At 44.0% G+C, this 8,920-nt stretch overlaps 1 protein-coding gene across 1 annotated transcript in view; it reads left to right on the forward strand.

Annotated features, from left to right (window-relative positions):
* Nucleotides 1–8,920, forward strand: part of PARD3B (par-3 family cell polarity regulator beta) — a 1,175,277-nt gene that overhangs the window by 899,884 nt on the left and 266,473 nt on the right. The gene's annotated exons all lie outside the window — the stretch shown is intronic.

The following is an 8,920-nucleotide window of genomic DNA, read 5'->3' on the forward strand; positions in this document are numbered from 1 at the left end:
GCAGGTCGACTCTCCCCCATAGGGTTACTGTGAGCCAGACTCGACAGGATGGCAGCAGCGAGTTTGGTTTTTGGTTTTGTTTTAAGTGAGTTTGACTTCCTCCGTAAAGACACTCCTAAGAGCTGAAAGGGAAACAAATGAGACTTCAGAGCTAGCTCCAGGGTTCCGAAGCCCCACAGGTTAGCGATTTCCTGTAGGAACTTCGCAGAGAAGCATGCATTCTCAGGATCTCCTCTGTCTAACATCTCTTTTTTTGTGAGTCATGACGTAAATGAGAGACCTGGCCTTCCCCAGGGTACTGTTTCCTTTGTCCCCTATTGTAAAGTCTAGAAATTACATCTGAGTCCTCCTTGTTGCAGGTGACAAACAGCATTTGTTTTGCATTTTGATGCAGCCCTGTTCCCAGGCTCCAGCCTGTCACGCCAGCTGGGTCTGGTGGGCGAGCCAGGCCCCCAGACTTTCACCCCCCTTGTCGTTTCTTTGTGCGGAAGCTCAGGGCAGTACCCCTCTCCAACTTGCAAAGAAAGACTCATTTTGTTCCCAACGCTTGACTCTCGTATTTCAAGGCGGGGTGTGACTTTTATTGTCAACTGGAGTGTGCTTCATTGAAGTGTGTGGATGCCGCAAGAGGGGCCGCACATTCCTTCAGCACGTACCTTGGGCTCTGGTAACGCAGACACTTAGCAGCTAGGTAAGAATGTCAAGTGGCTGAGGTTACCCTGACAGAGGCCTACAATTAGTTTAATTACAATACCCACTGACATGCAATCATTTCTCAAGAAGGATGTATGGAAGGGAGTTCACCCCATTGAGAGTTGTTGCGTCTTTCTCATCCCAAGCCCTCATTCCAGGGGCTGAGGTAGCCAGGCGGGCAGTGACATTCTGTCTGCCACACAGCAGCACATTCATTTGCAGATACGGCCCCTGCTTCCCTCCCTTCTGCCTGCCTTCTGAAGTTCTTCACGGAGGCAGCTCGGCCCAAGGAGCATCTTCTCCGCTCGCTACCAGGAAGGCAAAACCAAAAATCATGTAGGAAAAAAACCCCAAAACTTACATTAATGACTGTTTGCTGTCCTGCAATGCACCTTCTTTGGACACTTAATCTTTGTGCCCAGGCATACCTGAGACACCGGCTGGTATTTCCTTTTATAGAACGAAAGGCATTCTAAACACAGTGTATTGTTACTTGTGCCATTTATTATGGTTCTTTATTGTTTACACTGATGCATTTAAGCTAAGCTTTAGCTGCATAAATTAATAAACTCTGTTGGAGAAAATAACACTTGATTATCTTGCCACCCAAATGAATCACCGGGCACTAACTCAGCAGTGTTTGACATGCGTGAGGGAGGAAGACCACATAAGGAGCCCTGAAGGAAATCAGTGCCATCAACCCTAGCTAGGCGTCTTCCTCCCTTCCACCTATCATTATCCATCTATCATTATCTATCTATCATCTATCTATCTATCTATCTATCTATCTATCTATCTATCTATCCATCCATCCATCACCTATCTACCTAGCTTCCAACCATCTATCCATCCATCCATCTTCAATTGTTACAGTGAGAAATTCCGTGAAATTCCTTCAAGTTGCTGATTTTCTTTCTGCATATATTCAACTTCATTGATGGTGTTGATTCTAGAGTCAACCCCATGTGTTATATTGTTGTAGTTGTTGTTGATAGGTGCTATCAAGCCGGTTCTGACCCATAATGATACACCACCTGGTCCTGGCCAGCCTCACAATTGTTCCTCTGCCTGCGCCCATTGATGCAGCCACCGTGTGGATCCCCCTTATGGAGGCCGTCCTCTCTTTTTATTTTGCTTTCCTTCCCTTACCGCACATGATGCCCTCCCCCAGACACTGTCCCTCCTGACAACATGTCCAGAGCACATCAGACCAAGTCTCGCCATGCTTGCCTCTAAGGAGCACGCAAGCAGCAAGGCGCAACAAGACTCCAGAAATTGATGGAATACCCATTCAAATGTGCAGCCAACTGAAGAAGCACTAGAAGCACTCACTCGTCTGGGCTATGAAATTTGGAAGACTCAGCCAATTGACCGAAAGAGATCCATAGTTGTGCCCATTCTGAAGCAAGGTGACCCAGCAGAATACTTGACCTGGAGAACAGTACCGTTGATATCCCACGCAAGTGCATTTTTGCTTACGATCACCCAACAACGGTCCCAGCAATGCACTGACTGGGAACTGCTGACTGCAGGTACAGTAGGATAAAACTGCTGTTGCATCCTCACGACTGGTCACAGAGCAGACCACTGTCATTGTTATGGGGTGATTTCATCAGGCCTTTCTTGCTAGCGAGTCTTAGCTTGACAGCTCCATTGAAACGTAGCCATCGTCATGTGTTGTTGTCAGGTGCCCTTGAGTCAGTTCCGACCCACAGTGGCCCTATTCACAACAGAAGAAACACGTCTTGGCCCTGCACCACCCTCACAATGGTTCCTATCCTTGAGCCCATCGTTGCGGCCTCTGTGTCCATCCATCTTGACGAGGGCCTTCCTCTTTTCCGCCAGCCCTCTACTTTACCGAGCACGATGTCCTTCTCCGGGGGATTAGTCTCTCTTGACAACATGTCTAAAGCACGTCAGACAAAGTCTCGCCAGCCTTGCTTCTAAGGAGCATGGTGGTCAGACTTCTTCCAAGACAAATCTGTCCTTTTAGCAGTCCATAGTGCGTTCAGTGTTCTTTGCCAGCAGTGAAACTCAAACACATCAATTCTGCTTCTGTCTTCCTTGCTCAGTATCATCATAGCAGCATACAGACCTCCGCTGGCAGATGGGTGGAGCTGTGCATGAGGTGAGCAGACTCAAACCTGGGTCTCCCATATAGTGGCAGGGCTCCTACCCCTGAACCACCACTGTAAGGACCCACACAACGATGGAAAGTTAAGACAAACTTTTGCTTTATGGTCGAAAGAGGAAGACGGGATTGAAATTGTTTTGCAGTTTCCGCAGGCTAATAATCAAGTGCTGACTGAACACTGAAATCTGCTGTATGATGCTGAAAGGGGCAGAGGTGAAGAATTTCCTACTTACATACGATGACAGACTAATGTTTTATCCCAGCAGTTGTTGTTACAGCAGCTTGCATTTAGGAAGTGCCTATTCCGGACGAGTCAGAAAAATTCTGTAATCTGGTATGCGGAACTGAACATGTGGGGACCCAGAGGGATAGAAATGTCACATCATGACTGAAGGACAGAGCTAAGACCTGAACACAGCGCTCTTAACTTCCAGGTGATTGCTGTCTCTTATCGTGCTGCCTGTCAGCAGACAGATGACCCTCAAATCTGTCCCCTCCCAGTCCTAAATGCACAGGCTTCAGCGGACAGAAGTAACCAGAATATCTGGCGCTCAGTCACCTACCATCTGGCTTCGAAGGCCTTTGAAGTTTTGTCTCTGTGCCTGGGGACATTGGTGGTGGCCTAAGTCCATGTGCTTTCCTGTTAATAACTGGCTGATGCTACAGTACCAAAGGTGTCAGCAGTAATAAGTGGGTCTAGCCTTTAGTTGCAGGGACAGATTCCCTAAGGGTGCAGAAGCTGAATTATCTCACTTCAGTCTGGGAAACTGAAAAGATAAAACCTGACTTTCCACCTAGCTTTCAAAAAAAAAAAGGCCCCTTGCATCCATAAAACCACATTATCATTGAATCAATTCCCACTCAGGCAACCCTGGGCATTAGAGTGGGACTGACCCGCAAGGTTTTCTTGGCCATATTCTTTACAAAAGCTGGTCACCAGGCCTTTCTTCCATAGTGCTCCTGTGTGGGTTTGTGCCTCTGACTTTTAAGTTAGTAGTGGAGCACAAACCGTTTGCACCTGTCCACATCGTCCTACCACTTGTTTATTTCCCCAACATTTTTTCCATCAAGAAGTCTGGCCCCTCTTTAACTTCTTTCCTCCTGGAAGGCACCGGCTTCTGGAAAGATGGCCTCTCCTCGAAAGCAGCAGTTCCCACCTTCCTCATGCCGCGACGCTTTCGTGCAGTTCCTCAGGTTGTGCTGAGCCCCCTAAGCATAAAATTATTTTCATTGCAACTTCATCATTATCATTTTGCTACTGTGATGAATCGGGTGACCCCTGTGAAAGGGTCGTTCAACTCCCAAATGGGTCGTGACCTACAGGTTTAGAACCACTTCATCTAAAACCTTTCCAGATTAGTCCCCTTGCAGCTCTGTGAATGCCTGGAATTGTGTCAAACTTGGAGACAATAGCCAAGATCCCCGTGAGGAGGATTGCGGGTCTCATAGATTCATCCTGCAGGGCCTGTAGTTGTGAAAGTGAACGATGCTGAGGCCATTTCATCCAGAGAGGAGAGAGCTGAGGGATCGGACAGTCCTCTCTGCATGCTGTGTGGATGACGAGTTACTCTCTCAGAGGTGGTGATCAGGTGGCCTCTCCTGAATGTGGGCAAGAAAGTAGATTGCCATGAAGCTTGGAGGGCTTAAGTTAGAGAAAAGAAAGAATTCCTGAACAATAAGATTCCTAAACCCTGAAATGGGTTATCAAGAGAGGTTTTGAAATCTCCTTTATCTAAAGACCTCTAAAAACAGTATAGATTTCCATCTATGTGGGATGGTTTAAAACAGACAGCCTTAAAAGGCTTTCAATGGATTAGATTATCTTTTAAGGTCTCTTCTAGGCCTACCATGACAAAGGGAGTTGGGAGTAGTAGTAAATGGCTAATCAGAAAGCCTGGTGGTTACAATGTTGGCCATGCAGACGATCAAACAAAGAAGAAATTTCCTAAGAAACCTCGTATTTCTCCCACTTTGTTGTGCTACCTATCTAATATCTAATAAGAAAGATATTTGAGTTTGTATTTAGATCTATTGGTCCTTACTCTTTTATTTAACTTGACTTTTTTACCATGCAGTGAGTAAAGGTTTGTAGAGCAGATCATTAGCATTCAGCCCATCATACACATTTTGTTTCATCTCCTTCATTACCATCCCTTTAATGTAACATCACTTATCTTACTTCCTCCTGACCTTCCTGTTTCCATTGCTCCTCCTCCCCCTCCTCACCTAACCCTTCTGATCTCTGTCCTGGGGAAAATGCTGCCCTTTTGATCCCCGCTGGTTGATTATTCTAAGATGTATAGTCCTCCCTAGTGGGACTGTTCCCATTATATTCCTCTCTGTTGTTTGGGTGAAAATTGGGCCACAGGGGTGAGTTCATTTCCAGGCCTAAAGTGGCTAAGGGCCAGAATCTCTGGGGTTCCACCTGTCTCTATCTGATCCGTAAACCAGGCCTCTTTCAAGAGAGTTTTGTCCCACATTTTTCTCCCATCATATTTAGAGTGTTCTAATGGCAGCCTTTGCAGAACAATGGCAGTGGCAGCCAGCCATTGTGTTGTTCTGGTCTCAGGGCCAGTCAGGAGGCTGATGTTCGTATGGTCCCTTAGTCCACTGGACTCATTGTCCCCACGTGTCTTTGATTTTTATCTCTCTTCTTTCCTCTGGATGGCAAGGGACCACCTGCACCTTAGATAGCCACTCAGCAGTGTTCAAGACCCCACTAGCTGTTCACCAAAGTAGGATGTAAGCCACTGTTTGGGAGCTGTAGTATACCAATTGGCCTTGACGGCCCCTGAGACTCTGGTCCTGATCCCCTGGGCCAGGGACGGGATGCCTCAAGGTGTTTGGTGATGTCTCAGAAGCTCTCTGAATGTTGCCCCTGAATGTTACACTACCCAGATGGATATATTTGTAGTAAAGGTAAATAAATAAGCATGTACAAATATCTTCTGTGTTATTTATATATGTATATATAAATGTGTATATACAAATGTGTATATACATACACACACAAATATATATACATATAGATAGGAATGTAAAAACTAAATATTCTGCTGTTTTAGTATTAAAACATAATGTATATATACATTACGACAGTCTCTGTACTGTTTAGCTATAGTTAGAAAACATATCTCCATGGCAGAATAGTGTAGTATAATGGTTCTCTACCTTCCTGATGCTGCGACCCGCAGGTTGAGAACCGCTGGTGTAGTAGATTATGTGTTTAAGTGCTAACTGCAAGGTCACAAGTTTGAACCTACCAGCAGAACCATGGGAAAAAGAAGAAATTGTTCCAGTCAAGATCTAATGTCTCGGAAACCCAAAGGGCCAGTTCATTGAGTGTGTCAATATGAGTCTGTGGCAGTGAGATTTTTTTTTCATTCTTTTTAATTTAATTTAATTTAATTTTTAAAATTATTTTACCAGGGCCTCTTACAGCTCTTATAGCATTCCTTACATCCACTATGTCAAGCATACGTGTACATATGTTGCCAGCATCAGTTTCTAAACATTTACTTTCTATTTGAGCCCTCGGTACCATTTGGCTTTTATTGGCTGGGTTTCTTTTCTTTTCTTTTTTTTTTACTTTTATTGGGGGCTCTTACATCTCTTATCACAATCCATACATTCATCCAGTGTGTCAAGCACATTTACACATATGCCGCCATCATCATTTTCAAAGTGTTCTCTTCCCACTTGAACCGCTCATATCGCCTCCCCATTTCTTCCTCTTCCCTCCCACACCCACCCTCCCTCAACAACCTTGACAAGTTATAGATTATTATTGTCATATCTTATTTCGTCCTCCATCACCCCTCATCCACTTTTCCATTATTCATCCCCCTGGAAGGGGGTTATAAGTTGATCCTTGTGATCGATTCTCCCTTTATCCCCCCAACCTCCCCTAATCCTCCTGGTATTTCTACTCTCATTGTTGGCCCTGAGGGGTTTATCTAACCTGGATTCCCTGTGTTGCTGGCTCTTATCTGTAGCAGTGTGCATATTGTAGAGTAATCCAATTTGTAAGGTAGAATTAAGGTCATGATAGTGGGGGGAAGGAAGCACCAAAGAACTAGAGGAAAGCTGTGTGTTCCATCGGTGCTATACTGCACCCTGACTGAATCATCTCTTCCCTGTGACCTCTCTGTAAGGGGATGTCCAATGGTCTACAGATGGGCATTGGGTCTCCACTCCATGCCCCGCCTCCACCTCATTCACACTGGGCATGATTTTGTTCTGGGTCTTAGATGCCTGATACTTGATTCTGTCGACACCTCATGATCATACAGGCTGGTGTGCTTCTTCCATGTGGGCTTTGTTTCTTCTGAGTTAGATGGCCGCTTGTTTATCTTCAAGCCTTTAAGGCCCCAGATGCTATATCTTTTGATAGCCGGGCACCATCAACTTTCTTCACCACATTTTATGCACCCATTTTGTCTTCAGCAATCGTGTCGGGAAGCTGAGCATCACAAAATGCTGGATTGTTAGAACAAAGTGTTCTCATGTTGAGGGAGTACTTGAGTCAAGGCCCAATTTCCATCTGCAACCTTAATTCTTAACATATAGATATGAGTACATAATTCTATTCTCTTCTCATTTTATGTATATATAGATATACATAGTGTATATATGTATATATATACATAGATATACATGTATATCTATGTGTATATATACATATATACATGTATATCTATATATGTGTGTGTATATGTGTGTGTGTGTGTATATATATATACAGACATATGCACATGCCTATAGGTAGACCTCTATAAATGTCCTTTCCTGGTTCTTTCCTCTATTTCCTTTCATGTTTTTTGTTTTTAAGGGATTGGTCATAACAGTTGTGACCTATCATATAGTGAAATATAGTGGGGCCAATAAAATATGAAAATTCCAAGCTTATTCAATTACTTGGTGAGATATGGATGGTAGAATAACAAGGGATGTTGTGTTTCCTTTTCAAACTGTTTTTTACAACTTACAAATTTTTTATAGCATATGATCAAACCCAAACCAAACCCCTTGCCATTGAGTCAATGCCAGCTTCTATCAGCCCTCTAGGACAGGGTAGAACGGCCCTATGAGGGTCTGAGATTATAACTCTTTATGAGAGTAGAAAGCCTTATCTTTCTCCTTTGGAGCACCTGATCCTTTCAAGCTGTTGACCTTGCAAGTCAGAAGCCCAACACGTAATCACTACACCACTGAAAAATCCCATTATCTCTTAATTCCCTTTGTTCATGACCTTTTTGAAACCCCTCATGGATGAGTATCTATTATAAAACACACAGTTGCAAAATCAAATTAATTCAAATCTGAAAATAACTATTTTCTTACTCAGAACTCAATACTCACTGCCATTGAGTCAGTACTGACTCCTAGTGACCCCCTGTGGGTTTCTGAGACTGTAACTGTTTACGGGAGTAGAAAGTCCCGTCTTTCTCCTGTGGAGCAGCTGGTGGATACAAACTGTTGTCCTTGTGGTTACCCTCTGTGTTACCAGGGCTCCTTAAAGGTACCAAACTAATATCCGCATCCTTATCCTACCCTTTACTATATGTTTTTCTAATAGGTCAGACTGTTAGGCCTGCCATTGCCCTCAGAGAGGCACTGTGTCCACTTTGTAATGCCAATTTTGTGCTTCTTCTCAATACAGGAGGGTTGGGGAAAGGAAAAAAGAAAACACATAACTTTGAAGAGCCCTCGTAACTCTCCTTTATCACTTGCCTTCCTCCTGACTCAGGAAATGAATCAGACGTAAGTCCACTTCATAGCCCATACTTTACTTCTTTTTCCTGGCAAAACACTCTAAAATGTAAGTTCTTATGTTGTTAAGTTTGATGGGACTCTTGCATATTTCAAGTGTAGATATAACTTTACTTACATAAAGACTTACCCTCTCTTCTGTGACTGCAGGAGAAATTTGGTGGCTTCGAAGACGCTCTCTGGGCATGTGCAATGATCTATACTCATGGCATTGTGTGAAATGGATTAGTATTCCTGTGCACAGCCTGTGTGGAAGTTTAATATCAAGAGTTCAGATTTTACTCAGTATTCAGCTCTGATTCTGACATATGCTAACATCCA

The sequence above is a fragment of the Echinops telfairi genome, unplaced genomic scaffold, assembly GCF_000313985.2.
Source record: "Echinops telfairi isolate 266 unplaced genomic scaffold, ASM31398v2 ScPeMD7_3;HRSCAF=10, whole genome shotgun sequence".
NCBI lineage: Eukaryota > Metazoa > Chordata > Mammalia > Afrosoricida > Tenrecidae > Echinops > Echinops telfairi.